We start from the raw sequence: 15,249 nt of genomic DNA on the forward strand, positions 1-15,249 counted from the left end.
GTGTAATAACTGAAGTTTGATTATCACTTGGAGGGGTGAAATTTGTCAGCTGAAACCTTTTCCTTAGACAAAATAGTAATTTGGATGGGTTTAAACCATCTCTCAGTTAATTTGAGTATTTCAACTGGAAAAAAATTCATACACATAAATTTGATTTTAATGAAGGCAACCCCCCCTTCCCAGAGTTATATAATTTTGATGAAAACCATTCTTTACACACAATTTCAATAATTAACTATGTTCCATCCAAAACCAGCAGAAACACAGAATCACACTCTTCCCCAGGACAATTTTTGGTATCCCTTAAGAGTCAATATTAGCAAAATCTACAATATTCAGCTGGAAGACAGAAGGCAAGGTAACCTTTAATGAGTTCTTTTCTCCTATTTAAAAATCACTCCAGTTCCCCGAGCTTTAAAAAAGCCATTAATAGGTACAATCAAGGTCCCTGTAGATAAATAAAAAGCTTTATGTTTGTTTTGGACTGTATATGAATTTATATAGTAAAACATTCACTAAAATGTTGTATTAGCTCTTGGTCCTCTGCGTAATTATTTTTATCGGTTATATCTGTCTCCCTCACTTTGTGTTGTTGTCTGTCTACAGGATCTTCACCTACAAGGATTAAGGTGATATCAAAAAAGCTGTAATAAAGACATGGCTGCTTTTAACATTATTATTTTATTTGTATTTATAAATATCCTTGCACATGTTTCATGCATTCCAAGACATCATTTGATGTCTTTAACAAAGAAAAGCTACTCTTGTGTCTTCACTAAACCAGTTTGTTGATAACAAACAGATTTTAACTAACATTTGGACTATGCATGATTTCAAACACACAGATGGAATCAATAGCTGTTTGCTGTGTAACAGATTATGTCTAACATAACAAATATGCCCAGAGTGTAAAACAAGAAGAGAAAGTAAAGAATGAAGTAAATGAACTTGAATGAGTCAGATAATAATGTTTACATACCACTATGTGGTTGTCTTAGTCCTTGTAAGCAATAAAACATTTCCATGACACAAGAATTTAACATAAATGAAATAAACTAATGTTCAAAGTCAGCTAAAGAAGAGTCACAATAACATATGCATGATACCTTATAAATAAACATCTCTGGATGTTGTTCAGCTTAAAACAAACAAATGATAAAACACCCAAACCACATAGCCCCTGAGATTTTGCAAAAATCTCTTAGATAAAAAGGCCCATCAGCAAGTTTACAACACAAAAATTCCTCAGCTTTGAAACTTTGCTCAAGCTTCTTATTATATTTTGGTACATTTGCTGGTAATGGGCATCACATCCTCTAGACCCAAGACTAGTCTACATATTTGGAATATCTGAAACCCTCTGGAATCTGATTTCAGTGTTGAAGGAACTCTTGGTTTGACCTTTTACTGTTATTGGGAGGAATTCAACTGCATGCATCTGAACTTGTCACAGCACTAGAAAGCTCTTGGATTGAAGCGCTCTGAATTCACCAACATGTACCAACAGATGTAGTTCACACAAGGAACTTGAGAATTTTTCTCTAGTCTATTTATGTAAAAGAATATTTCTGAAGAATGATGTATTCAAGAATTTGATTTTTGTTTGTTGATGAATTCTTATAAAGAGTATAAAAACGTAATTAAGCTTTTCTAAAAGTGTCTTTGCCACAGGTGGAGCCGTCATCTTCACTGCTTAATGTAACACCTTGCAACTTAATATACCCCAGAGCAAGCAATGACCAGGCAATATGAAATACATTTTTCCAGTGTCCAGTATTTCAGGCATAAGAAATCATGACTATCGTATACCGATTATGGTAAGCAGAAAGAAAGTTTGAAAATGAGCTGTTAAAGGCATTGAAAATGCATTTTAATGGTTTCATTTTGAAGAAATGTTCACATTTAATATCTAGAAAAGAGGAAGTTGGGTTTTTATGATACATTTTTCCATTGCAATAGTCTCTATTGGCACAATTTTTTAGTGAAAATAAATATGTAAAATATTTGATAACATTCATAAAGCTGCAGAAATGCCTATGTTTCAAATTTAAGTAGCCTTTAAATTTTGGAGATAGGCTATGGTTGAATTCAGTTTTCACTTTCAGATTTAAATATCTACTTAGCTGATAACTTTGCTGTCACTTAGTAGAAGATGCTCAAATTCAAAAATTCCAGGAGCCTGTTTCTTTCACTTCTCTATCCTCTTTTATCCATTTCAGATATAAATAATTAATATATGCATGAGGGTTAAAAATAACTTAGGACTGAATCCATTCATATAATAATCACATACAGTAATTTGTAGTACTACTTAATTTATAGTACTACTCATGATATAAAAATTTAGTCCAATTTGTCACAGGTTTATTTGCTTTGGTCTCAGAATAATTTAAAAATGACACCATCTTCTTGGCCTAGGGGAGAAAAAGATTTTATTTACTCTCTGTCTTTAAAACAGCAACATTCTTTATCAGTTTCACAATTAAATATGGTACATATAAAAATATGTAGGATTAAAAGATTAGAAACTATCTGAAAAAACTTGATTTTTTAAAGAGCATATTGTGTACAGTATGCCACTGAAGAGTTATGTCCTTCTTCTCTTTCTAAATATAAGAATTCTTTTTCTTGTTATTTTATGTTTTGGGATATAGGAACACATGTTTTTTTATTGAGACAATTCAGCAGTTACTGAAGTCTGGAAAAAATTTCCGAAGCATTAATTATCTCCTTCAGATCCTGAGCTCATCAATGCTCAGGATTGCAGTCAGGGTCTGGGCTAAAGGCAAGACATGAGTTTTAAGACAGAACAGCTGAAACACAAACCTGGGTCTAGCCCAGTGCAACAGGAGCCAAACTCTCACCTGAAGACCACCTACAATATCAGATAAACCTTACAGTCTCCAGAGAAGCCCAGGTATGCCTTGCACATCACTTCTGTAGCACCAAAAAGTGATTACACATTTAACTAAGGCAGCCCTTGAGGATCAGCTTCATTTTTAAGAGCTCACTTGGTTTTTTAAGACCCAGAGGTTTAAGCTAAACAGTGCTGTATGGTAGACCAAGGGAACAGCACATTTTTTGGTTTTGAGGTTGAGCATATATTTCAATATGCTGATGGACTGAAGGCTAATGAGAGATGTCTCTTACCATTGCAAATTGCTTGGAATTGCTTCTTATTCTTTCTTTTTCGGTGTCTCAGAAAATATACTACTGTATATCTAAAGAGTTTACTACTATTTGTTTAAAGAGTTTCAGGATTTAGAAGGACACATGAAAGCTACATGAAAGAATACTGTAGGGTTGGGTTTTTTCATATTTTTTCCTTCCTGTTCTTAACAGAGACCCAAAAAACACCCCCCATTTTCTTTTTTTTTTTTTTAATTTAGTGTCATTAACCTGTAATAAGAGGTTTATAAACTTAAACTTGAGGTTACTAAAATTGACTTTTGACTTCCTGATATTAATTTTATGATTTGTTCAATGATATTAAAAATCTATACAAAAGGCTGCAAGGTTATGCTAATTTAGCAGGTACTTCTCCTGATAGTCCTAATTATGTTATTTTTCTATTCCTATGTAATATTTTAAGCCTCTGTAACATTAAAAAATGTTAAGGAACTATTTTCAGATGTCACTATGACCTTTTAAAATACCTAATCTAGCTATTTAGAAGCTTTATAACTCATGGTCTTATTTTAAAAGGAGTGTGGGAGGATAATCAAATAATGTATTTTTGTACTGCGCAAAAAGAGAAGTGCACTAATTCTACATTAGTAAGCACACTTATAGAAAGTTGTCCTTTATACAATGGAATGCCACTGAATATTGCAGTACCACAATACCACTTAAGCGTCCTTCAAGGTACCTACCTCTGTTTGTGGTTAGATACCCATTAAAAATTTCTTCAATCTGATTTTTTTTTTTTTAGTTATTTTTATGATCCACATACACGCTTCTGTATGGAACCTTATTTTTATGATTATGTGAAATATATGGCTGGACTAAGTAGATTTTTCTGCATGCATGCAGACAAAGACAGTGTATGTCTGGACACAGAGTGTATGTCTGGACACACATTTGTGTGTTATATCCATGGCACCCACAGAACTGCATGTGTCACAGACACACACGGGAGTCATGTCTAAAACATGTTTGCCTCGTGGACTTCAGATCAGAATTGGAAATGTGTTGATTTAATAATAACATAATTAACTGGCAATTAATGAACCATGCCTTCAGGATCTGCTTGATGTTAAACCAGATAATCCACAACATGAGACACAAAACTTGGACAAAGAGCTGTAGATTTTGAAATACCTGCTGTAACTGATTACCCAACATTTATATCACACACACATCCTCTCCCAGGCTGTATGGGTTTCAGGCACAAATACCTCTCTGGGTAGTCCCAACTTGCACCTCCCTCCCATGGGAGACGTGGGTGCTCCAGCACTCTGTGTACCCAGGATGTTTCCTGCCCACCCAAGCGCATGCAGGGGAGACACCTTCCTTGAGGGAACACCTGGGGGGCCCTCCTGGTTCTCCAGCTCTCCCTGGGAACCAAGCAGGTGCCTACGCCTTGTGTTACCACAGGAAAGAATGCTCAGCCCAGCCTGGAAATGGTGTTGTTACTAATTTTCATGCTATTATCTATCTGCTGCTGAAAGCTTCCACTGTCTGAAGTCCAACTAAAAATCAATGTAAGATGCTTCCCCTGAGTATGAACTCCATCTTTCCTGTGCAGGTTCACAAAGGGCAACAAGAAGTCCAGAGAAGCTCAAATATTGGAAGTTCTTATGTTTTACCTTATTACTGCCTCTACATTTGACAATCTAAATTTGAAAAACAAAATTTATACTGGCCCAAGAGTTAGATAATCTTGCTGTGAAGACATCAAGGGGTGAAGACCTGTCATTGCTTCAAATGTATTTCCCCCAGGAGGTTTCTACTGTGTATATGTATATACAGGTATATATACAAATACATATACCAGTACAGATAGATGTGTTCCTTCCCATAAAACAGGATGTGTTTTTTAAAAAAACTCAGAATTTAGCATTGGGTGGTATATTCTTCAGCACTTGAATATTTTAGCACTACAAAGGCATTAATCAGTGGCAAACTGAGCTCTCTAAGTGTTACAATAGGAGGCAGTCTCTTCTATCACCCTATAATTTTCACACTTTTCTTCCAAAATTCTTTCCTAACTTTGTTTTTATCAATGTTATAAAAAGAGAAAAAATTACCTCCTGGACCTTATTTGGTTTTCTATTGTTTTTTTATGAGTCCACTATATATTTGAATCACAAAGCTACAGTGCAGACTCATTCTGAATTGTCCACTAAAAAATCATTTTCCTAGTAGCTGTTTTCCAAAGTGCAACACAGGTAAGACAACGTAAACTACAACTTGAAGTGGGCCTGAATGCTGACATTAATTTAAAAATCAACAAGATTAAAGCTTTTCATATGTTTTAGGTAGTCCTGAAAGAAGGAGGGAGTTGGACTTGATGACCCCTTCATATGGAGTCCTTTCTAAATTGAGATATTCTATGATTTCATGAATTATTTCACTTGTTCCCTCCCACAGCACTATGCTCATAGGTCTTGACTTTGCAGGGGAATTGCTGTTGGTCTGGCAAGGTCAAGCAGAAAATTTTATTGGTTCCTGCTGTTCAGCAGCTCAGTTACCCATTTGAGGTGCCATTGGCTAAAATTCCTGGACATCCCCAGCATTTGACTCCATACCTCTCCATGACTCTTCATCCAGTCGTCATCTTTCCCTTTTTCCTAAGGGAAAAGTTCACCTCTCTAAGATCATCTCTTCTCTTCAGAGACCTCTTAAGTACCTCTTCCTTTCAGACTCTAAGTCCCTAAGTTTAAAGAAAAAATACTTTGCATAAGGAAATGTCTGACCACTCTCATAATTAATCAGCAGTTCTGTCTCTTGGTTAGATAGTTCAAAAGTTTGGGTTTGGACATTCACCCCATTACACACAGGCATCAACTATATGCTGCCTGCTGGCACTCACATTTCAGCTATTTTATAACTGCCAAAGAAAGTGTCTATACCGATCATGCAATGTGTACAGCTGGTGTTCATATCAGGTATCTAAATTGTCTATTGTTTGCCTTTAAATTTAATTTGGTCTAAATGTTTCCCAAAGCTATCCAATTCATTATTTATGATCCATCTCACCTAGTTTTAGCCCTTTTAAAAGTTTCAGTCTGAAACTGCACTTTCTATGTGTTCATTGGTAAACCCAAAGCCTAAGCAGCCTTTACCATTTAAAAAGATCTAGTTAATGAAGTTATTGGAAACCAGACAAATATTCTCTCACCCTGATGTTGTTGCTGCCTTCACTTGGGCAGCTGCAGTTGTTCTAGAACATCATGTCTCTGTTGGTTATATCTTCACTGACAATAATGAGAGCTTAGACAGCTTTTATGCCTTTGGAAAAATCTGAATTTTGTCTGGCACATTAGTTTATATTGACATATAAATATAAATGTCTTGAATCAAATCCTATCCCACCAGCCTAGTCTAGGTTTATTATATCTTTTCCTTCTTTAGTCCTTTCTTAGGAAGAGGTACCTCCAGAGAGTCATTCATTCTGCTTGCTTAAGGATAATGACAGCATTCTCTCTCCTTTTCTTCTAATTGCTGAGAATCTAAAATAATTATCTGAAGCTATGCAGTAAATTCTTGTATAATTAAAATTAGATGAGATGGGTTCCACTCTGGTTCAAAAGCACAGTCCTCTTCATTATTTACCGATTTCTTTTTTCTTTTTTTTTTTTTTTTAGTTATTTTCAACTTATCTGGCCATAATTTACATATGTGTATGTATATGTATATATATGTTTATTTATGATTCTTTATTTCCAATATGTTTTTTGTTCTTATTTAGACAGCTCTAGCTACTAATAAAAAATTCTAATTGTAAGCAGACTGGTGGTTACAGAGACTCAGACAACTTCCTAATGCAAAGAGACTCAGCTTCACCAAAGCGATTATTTATACTCTTGAAAAGCATAGTTTGCCCTAGAGAATTTTATAAGGGGATCTGTAAATCATTACAGTCCTAAATCCAATACAAATCCATAGCTGTTTTCCATCTTGTATGATATCCTGATCCTAGAAGCTATGTGGATTGCAATTCATAGGACTAGGGAAATTTATACTTTAAAATGTCCCTCATATAAATCCTACATTACATGGAAAAGATTGTAGTAATTATGACAATTTTTGTTTGTTCTGGTATTGTTTTCAAGGCTGATGAAAAAGGATATTAAGTTTGATGCTTTTTACTATATCCCTTTGCTTAATCGGCTACCCAGTGGACAACCTTATTATTTAGAGCACCTGTCATAACATAGCAAGATATAGATAAGAAATAAAGCCAAATATAAAACAGTCTAAGAAGATGAACAATAGTCCTCAAACAGGCACATCTAAAATGTGAGGGTTTGTATCTTTAAACTCAGACTGAAATTTAGTTTGACTGCTGCTCTTCCAGAAGTAAGCGATGTCATCTTAGTTTCTGCTTCAGATTTGTCTAGGACTCCAAGATGACATATTTCATTTTAATTAGGTATTCTATATCTGCTTTTCTTACTTAAAGAAACATCAGTGCTCTACGTACCCAGACAACCTTTTCAGGTTACCTTGAGGTCAGCATCAGAAACATAACAAGGGAAGAGCCACGACCTACATACAGAGCGGGCTCGCTGCTGACAGCACTGCAAGCAAAACTGAATACTGGAAAACTAAATGATTATGTTGCTCCAGACATGAGGATCCAGAAATGAGCTGGGCCTTCCTCCCATGCAGTCTAAAGAGGAAGAATGATACATAACTGGGGGAGGAATAAGGCTGAGAGAAGAAGGAAGGTCCTGGAGAAGCTTAATTCTTTCTTTTGGAGGGCAAATTGAGACGGTTACAGAAGGAATATTTCAGTGGGATGCCACAAATTCTTACCCCTGCTCTAAAAAGCAGCAGTTAACCTAATCCTAGTCACACTGCAGCCCTATCTTTTTTGGTGTACCCCATAACCTGCTGATCCAGGTGACTGTTAACTCCATGTGTGTCTGGAGCTGGCTCTGTCACCATCCTCACAGTGAGCAGCTATCACAAGGACTACCAATCTTGCATGTCACAAACAAAATGCTATCTGTTTCTCTTAACTTTATTTATTCAATAACACATTGTACAGAAAGAATGAAAAGTTAAAGTAAAATGTTTCCTGAGGAGATAATTATTTTATTTTGCTGAGAAGTTCTAGTTAGGAAGAAACAAGTATTTTTTGTTTTTCATGCCTGTAGCTTTTTAAGTGGTCTATAACTGGAATTGAAACCCAAAGTCAAAAATCAGTTTGCTGTTTTTTGAAATAATTTCTAGAATAAAAAGAAAAAAAAAAAAGAAAGCTGTGTTTTCCAGAAATTGAATATTCAGAAATATAGAATTAGGACTGGTCTTCTTAAATTATCCAGTCTATAGCAAGCAAACCCTTAAATAACACTGAATAGTGAAGAAGAAAAAAAAAATATTATGCCACAGATCTAAAGAATATAATACACCTTCAGAACCAGTCAACAAATGGAGATTGAGAAACAATGGGCATAATTTGCACCAGGAAAGGTTCATGCTTTTAAAATAAAGTCAAAAATGAAAACTTTTTGTCCCAGAGAAATGTGAAATGGTTGAGTAGGTCACCCAAAGAAGTTTTGGAAGCAGTACTTTTAAAGCTGGGATGAAACCTGGAAAAATCTGGTTTGACCTCATGGTTCAATGTATCCAAATCTCCAATAAACACAGAATTGGAAGAGGAGGTTGAAACTCTTTGCTTATTTTTCTTGGTAGTTTTCAAAGTTTCTGCCCAAAGGACCAGGGAAAATATAAAATGTAATCCAGATTTTCAAAATATAAATAAGGATAGAATCCAAGAGTTTTTTATGTGTTCTAGAGGAAATGAAGTAGTTTCCTCGAGTTCTAGGAATTTCAATGTATTAACTAAATGCATATAAACCACCTCCATTTTGTTAAAATCCTTGTGCTATGAAAGAAGAGATTGGGAAAATATCAGGGAAAAGTACCCTGTCTGCTTGCTTCATAGCTATACTCAGATGAGTATGACTCAGAACTTTTGGAATCAGGATAGACCTTTAGTCTGAATAAGGCCATTCTAATAATCATATTCTAAATAATGAATGGTGATCCTGACAGAAACTCAGCAACACACAGGCTGAAAGACACACAGGTAGAAAGGGTACTGTGGTTCAATATTAATTCTCTTTGAGCTTGTTTACTTTCATTATGAATATTTTATGTACAGAATCCAGATCAGAGTATTCAGCATTACCAGCTTGATTACTTGAAATCCCAAACTGAATACATACTTTCCCAAATTCTAATTTATTAGGATGTAATTAAGTGTAGCAAATTAAAACTAAGCAAACCCTATGGTGTGTAAGAGTAGCACAGTTAAACTTCATTTGAAAAAAAATGGCTCTGAGATATAATTAAAAGGCAACCCTCTAAAACAAGGGATTTATTAAACATTTTTTCTTTTGGTTTTAGCTTGACAGCTGTTGAGGAAAAAAAAAAAAAAAAAAAAAAAAACAACCACCAGCCAAAGAGAAAAGGTTGTTAGATCCTCCAGCACTAATACTCTAAGTATAAATTGTAGAATGTTCAGGTATTGCTGGGGTTTTGGGATTGTGATGGTTTACAAATTGGTCATTATGACAGCATAATAAAGGGAAAAGAGATTTTCAGCACAGAATGTACAAATGGTAAAGACAACTGCAGAATTAATTTTGCATTAATGAGGCAAGTTCTCCAAAGCTAACAGGGCAGACTGTTGAAGATAGGTTTATATTAGATATGCAACTAACTTTCATCTGAGAAGATGCTATAGGGAATAAAAAAACTTTCTCTATAAGAAATATTGCTTTCAATTCTTTTGAATGTGCACTGATTTTCTTAAATATTTTGATTTAAAAAAATCATTATTTGTGGTATATTTTGCATATTACTTGGGAACAGTGTTACCGATGCTCACGGGCCTATTTTAAGATATCAGAAGGCAGCTTGTTTTCAGTTCTGAAATGCAGAAATCCAGAGAGCAATGGACTCAATAATAGTTTCTCACTAAATAGGAACAATTTTTAAAAACCGTATCAGCAAGATATGTAAAAATCAGTCATTCAAGAGAAAGTTTTTTTCTTTGGTGGGCACTTTTTTCAACCTTGTTTTTGTTGTTGTTGGCTTTGGTTTGCTTTGCTTTGTTTGTTTTTTTTTTTTGTTTTTTTTTTTTGTTCTGTTTGATTTTTTTTCAAATATACCTCTGAAGTATATATGAAGCAAAGAACAGTAGAGATTTATTTATTGGTTGATGTATATCCCTTTTGTCTCATTACGATTCACCATGGAGACATGTAGACTCTTCAGGCTGGAAATGTAGATCAGATTTTTGCTCTAACCGCTATATCCCAAACACAGGCTGTACAGTTTTCTATTAGGGTGTCTTACCCAAATGCCTATAATTTTCAGCAGCTTTAAGCATGTGTTGGATATGTTGACTATACTTCCTTATAGGTATAGTTTCATTAAATTCTGCTAGTCATGTTAAACCTTAGATTGTTAGATATTTTTCTTTCAGGAATTTACTACTTTCCTGGAAGAAAACATGCTCTGGACTAAAATGGAATATTGAAGAGGAACAAATCATCTGACTATGCCACACACCTGAATAATCTGCAAATAATACTAGAAATAGATATGGTCTTGGATAGCACATCTTATGGTTGTCTTTAAGAAAGGCCTTAGGGCCTGTTCGAGTTCTGTGGACTTGCAGCTCATCTCTGTAGTGGCTGATATTATGGAATAAGATAAAGAATAAATGCAGCTGAATGTGTGAGCTAATCTCAGTTAACCTTTTCTGTCTTAAAAATGCATGCCTAGACTAAACTTGTTACCTACGTTTCATAGATAACTATGAACTCATGGATCGCTGAGCATGTGTAGTGAAAGGTCTAGTGAAAGGTGTTCACAGCAGGGAAGTTGGAAATAGATGATCTTTACGGTGCCGTCCACTCCAGGCCATTCTATAATTCCATGACCTGTTGTCTATGAAAGGATGAGGGGACTTTCAAAGCATGAACCAGGATTTTCAAGAGTGGTAGTATGAATTGCTATGTACAAGTTCCATCTTCCAAAGCAACGTGACGAAACTTAGCTTAAACCAGACACCTAAGTTTTTAGGTGGTTAAAGCAAAATAAAGTGAACCTAACTGTAAGGTTCCTTATTCTCTGGGGAACTTTTAACAATTCTGCTGAAAGTATGAAAGGCTTTAAGGTATTCCATTGTATTTTGCAGTTTATCTAATGAGGATATCCACTTGAGGTTGAAATAAAAGTTTTTCTTGCTGTTTAGGAAGATTGAGGTATGCTTTAATGTGTTAAGTGGGGTCTGGGAAATGAGTGGAATTGTTTGGGGGTTTTAAAAATCATATAATATTTTTTAGACAAGAGGGACTAAAAAGCACAATGCAAATAGTCTCTTAGTTGAGAAGCTAAGCCCCCCCTCCAGAGCCTTATCCTGTCTAAGGAGCTGATTCCAGTCAGAGACCAATCTTGCTGTTAATCTTATGGTATTACTTCTCATAAACCTGTGTAGTAAAACTCAAAGTACTATACTGTATGTCTTCATAAACCTGAATGTCAATTTGCAAATCATATATATAAACTCTACACCTGCTGAAAAATGCATACTGTACTTATTACACTGTCCAGTTAATTAAAAGGAGGCAAGGATCATCCTGGGATGTCACCATCTTTGAACTCAGAAATTCAGACAGATTTTGTTGAATATGTTGTAGCAGGGTGACCATGGCTGGAGGCCAGGCATCCATCCACCAAAGCCTCTCTTTCACTCTCCTCCACAGCTGGACAGGGAGAGAAAATGTAATGATGGGTTCATGGGTTGAGATAAGGACAGGGACAGAACACTCCATATATGAGAGATCACTCAAATACTGTCACGGGCAAAACAAGCTTTAATTAGAGATATTAATTGAATTGATACTAACAAAATCAGAGCAGGGTAATGAGAAGTAAAATAAAACCTTTAAAAATAACACCTTATAAAAACCCCACTTTCCTCCCATCCCTCTCTCCTTCCCAGCTGTTCCTCCTATCCCAGCAGGGCAAGAAGACAAAGAATGGGGGCTATGGTCAGTTCATCCTCCACTGTTTCTCCTGCTGCTCAGGGAGAGGAGTCGCTCCCCTGCTGCACTGAGGGTTCCCTCCCACAGGAGACCATTCTGCATGGACTTCCCCAATGTCTGTCCATCCCATGGGCAACAGCCCTCACCAAATGGCTGCAGCATGAGTCACTCTTCCACGGTGTGGATTCTTTCAAGGACACATTACTCCAGCATGGGAGCAGGGCCCCTCTCTCCTCAGCTCTCCCACAGGCTCACATCCTCCTCTCAGGCATCCACCTCCTCCAGCCTGTGTCTCCTCATAGGCTGGAAGGGGGGATCTCTGCATCTCCTGTGAACCATGTTGGGCTGCAGGGAGACAGTTCCTTCCAGATGGTGATCACCAGAGGCAGGAGGGGAATCTCTGCTTTGGCACCCAGATCACCTCCTGGCCCTCCTTCTCCTCTGATCTTGGTGTCTGCAGAGCTGTTCCTCTCACACGTTCTCACCCCACTCTTCTCTGACCACAATTACAACAGTGCAATAACTTTTTTCTTCTTCTTCAGTATGATATCACAGAGACATTACCATGATTTCTAACTGGCCCTGCCTTGGCCAGGGACATTTCTGTCTTTGGAACTGGCTAGCATTGGCTTTCCCAGCCATGGAGGAACTTTCTGGCATCTCCTCACAAAAACTGCCCTTGTAGCTTCCCCACTGCCAAAGCCAGGCCAAGCAAAGCCAATAAAATGTATAGTGCCAAAGAAACCCTTGGGGAGGCTTGGGGTACATGATGGTCTTTTGGACATCTATTGGCAATTAGTCATGTCTTTCTGAACATAGGGAGTGAACAACTAAGAATGTCTTCTGCACCTCTCACAGAGAATGATTCACAGTATGCAGAGATGATTCACTTGAGCTGAAGACCTACACAGTACCAAGTAAGAGTTGCAGGCACAGGCCTGAAAAACTCATTGTGCTCAGCAGACAAATGAATAGTGAGTCTTCTGCCTGCAGCTCTTGGGACACTTGTATTTTTGTGCCACAAATACCTTCATTAAAGATTAATCATATCCTGTAGCAAAACTGAAGATCTCTGGCTCTTATCACAGGAGAATTTTCCTGTGGTGTTAAAAGAAATCGTTCTGTACATGTGTGCATAATTTCTAGGAGATATTTTTCAAGTATTTTTAGTTATTTACATCTTGATATTTTCACCTTAAAGCTGCTTTGTATTTTTTATGTACAAAATTTCTTATGCCTTTAAATTTATGGAAGCAATAATTTAGTATAAAGCAGCTTAATAAGAAGGAGGGTCTATACACACTGCAAGTGATTTAAGTCTGCCTATACTCTTTTATTAACAACCATTACTTATATCCTCTCTGAACCTTCTGGTTCATTCCTAGAGGAATGAATGTTGCTGCCTCTGGTGGACTGTGACTAAACAAATACAGTATAATGCAGAAGAAGATACTGCTAAACATACCCAAATCCTTTGAATCATGTAAAAGGACTTCTTAGTAAAGAACTTCACAGAATGCAGTCTCTAAATGACTCACTTGCACCTTCAAAATGTGAAGATGCTTTATTTGGATATCTCTGCTTGTCATGTTTGTAGCTGTCCATCTGCTTTAATCCTCTATTTCGTAGTATCAATTCTGCAGGAGGGCAGCTGCTCTGGTTGTCCCAGTACTGCTCACATTACTGCAGGGAATCCAGTGGTGACTGTGAGTGCTGAGAAAGAGACTACTGAACAGTCTTGGAGGGTACATTTCTAATTTGTGTACCAACTTAATCTTACCACTCAGGAGTGCGTAGTGAGCTCCAAAAGATTATTTCAGCATGCAAAAGATCTACAGGAAAGGGGAGGGTCTCCTGTAGAGCAGATATCTATATCTGGAAGTTGCCTACATTTTCCCATTGAATGAGTATGGACAGTGGGACCTATTGATATTGGGTGTCAAGTAATACCTCGAAATGAAGATTATGAGTTGTTCCAAGAGCTGAGACTTAATCAGATAATTACTTTAATCTTGTTATTTCTGTATTTCAGATTTCAGTAATTTTACTACCAGATGATTAAAAATACAGCCCAAGAACCTCTGTGATTAAGTGCCCTTCTGCAAATACCAACACACACTGCAATGATGGAGCAGGCAACTCACCACCAAGACATTGTATTTCAGTAGAATTCAAGTTGTCTTGATATACATGGAGATAAATTAGACACATAGAGGTATCATTTTCTTTATATAATATTTTTTCAAGATTAGTAATGTTTACAGCAAGACACTATCCTATTTGAACCTTCTCTAACTAACAACTTGGGAGTCTTTAAATATTTTAATGAGACATAGCTGCTATCTGCAGAATGGACACAGATGGAAAGGCTGTGAGAAGAAGAGGCATGGAAGAAATAGCATTTGGTAGCCATGGAAACAATGCCTCTCTTTCTTCCTCCCTTCTCCCTTTTAGGTTCAGCAATGCTGCACATCATTAGGGTGTCTGCATCTCTTGACAATGGCAACTTTGCAGCGTCAGTCAGTAAATCTCTATATCCATTCATACTGTCAGCACTAAGTGATAGAAAGCCTGGGGAAGATGTGAGATGCATAGCAAACAGGCTTCAGCTCTGTGACAGTCTAGTCACGTATTCTTATGCAACTGCCAATTTTGAGGCTCAATTCAATAATAAAGAACAAAATGGAACAGGCCTGGCTAGACAGTGTTCTGTTAGTGTAGTTTCTAAAGTTCATTTCTCTGGTCAAGTAAGTAAAAAGTCTGAAAAATGAGGCTTGACTGTGTGGGTACACAGGACAAATGGAATAAAGCTGTGGTTGAGCTCTGGTTACAAGCAGTTTTGTTAATCCACTGCAGTCAGACCTTAGTGTTGGTGTTTAATTTTGCTAAACTGGATGGTGATATGCTTTTGAATTGGTAGCAAAAAAGAAAATGTTAAAACCTTTGAATGTCAGTTATTCTCACACAGAGCTGTTCCCATGTGTACCAAGAGCACTTATTTATGCCTAGCAAAAAG

This window comes from Anomalospiza imberbis, chromosome 3 (assembly GCF_031753505.1).
Source record: "Anomalospiza imberbis isolate Cuckoo-Finch-1a 21T00152 chromosome 3, ASM3175350v1, whole genome shotgun sequence".
Taxonomy (NCBI): Eukaryota; Metazoa; Chordata; class Aves; order Passeriformes; family Viduidae; genus Anomalospiza; species Anomalospiza imberbis.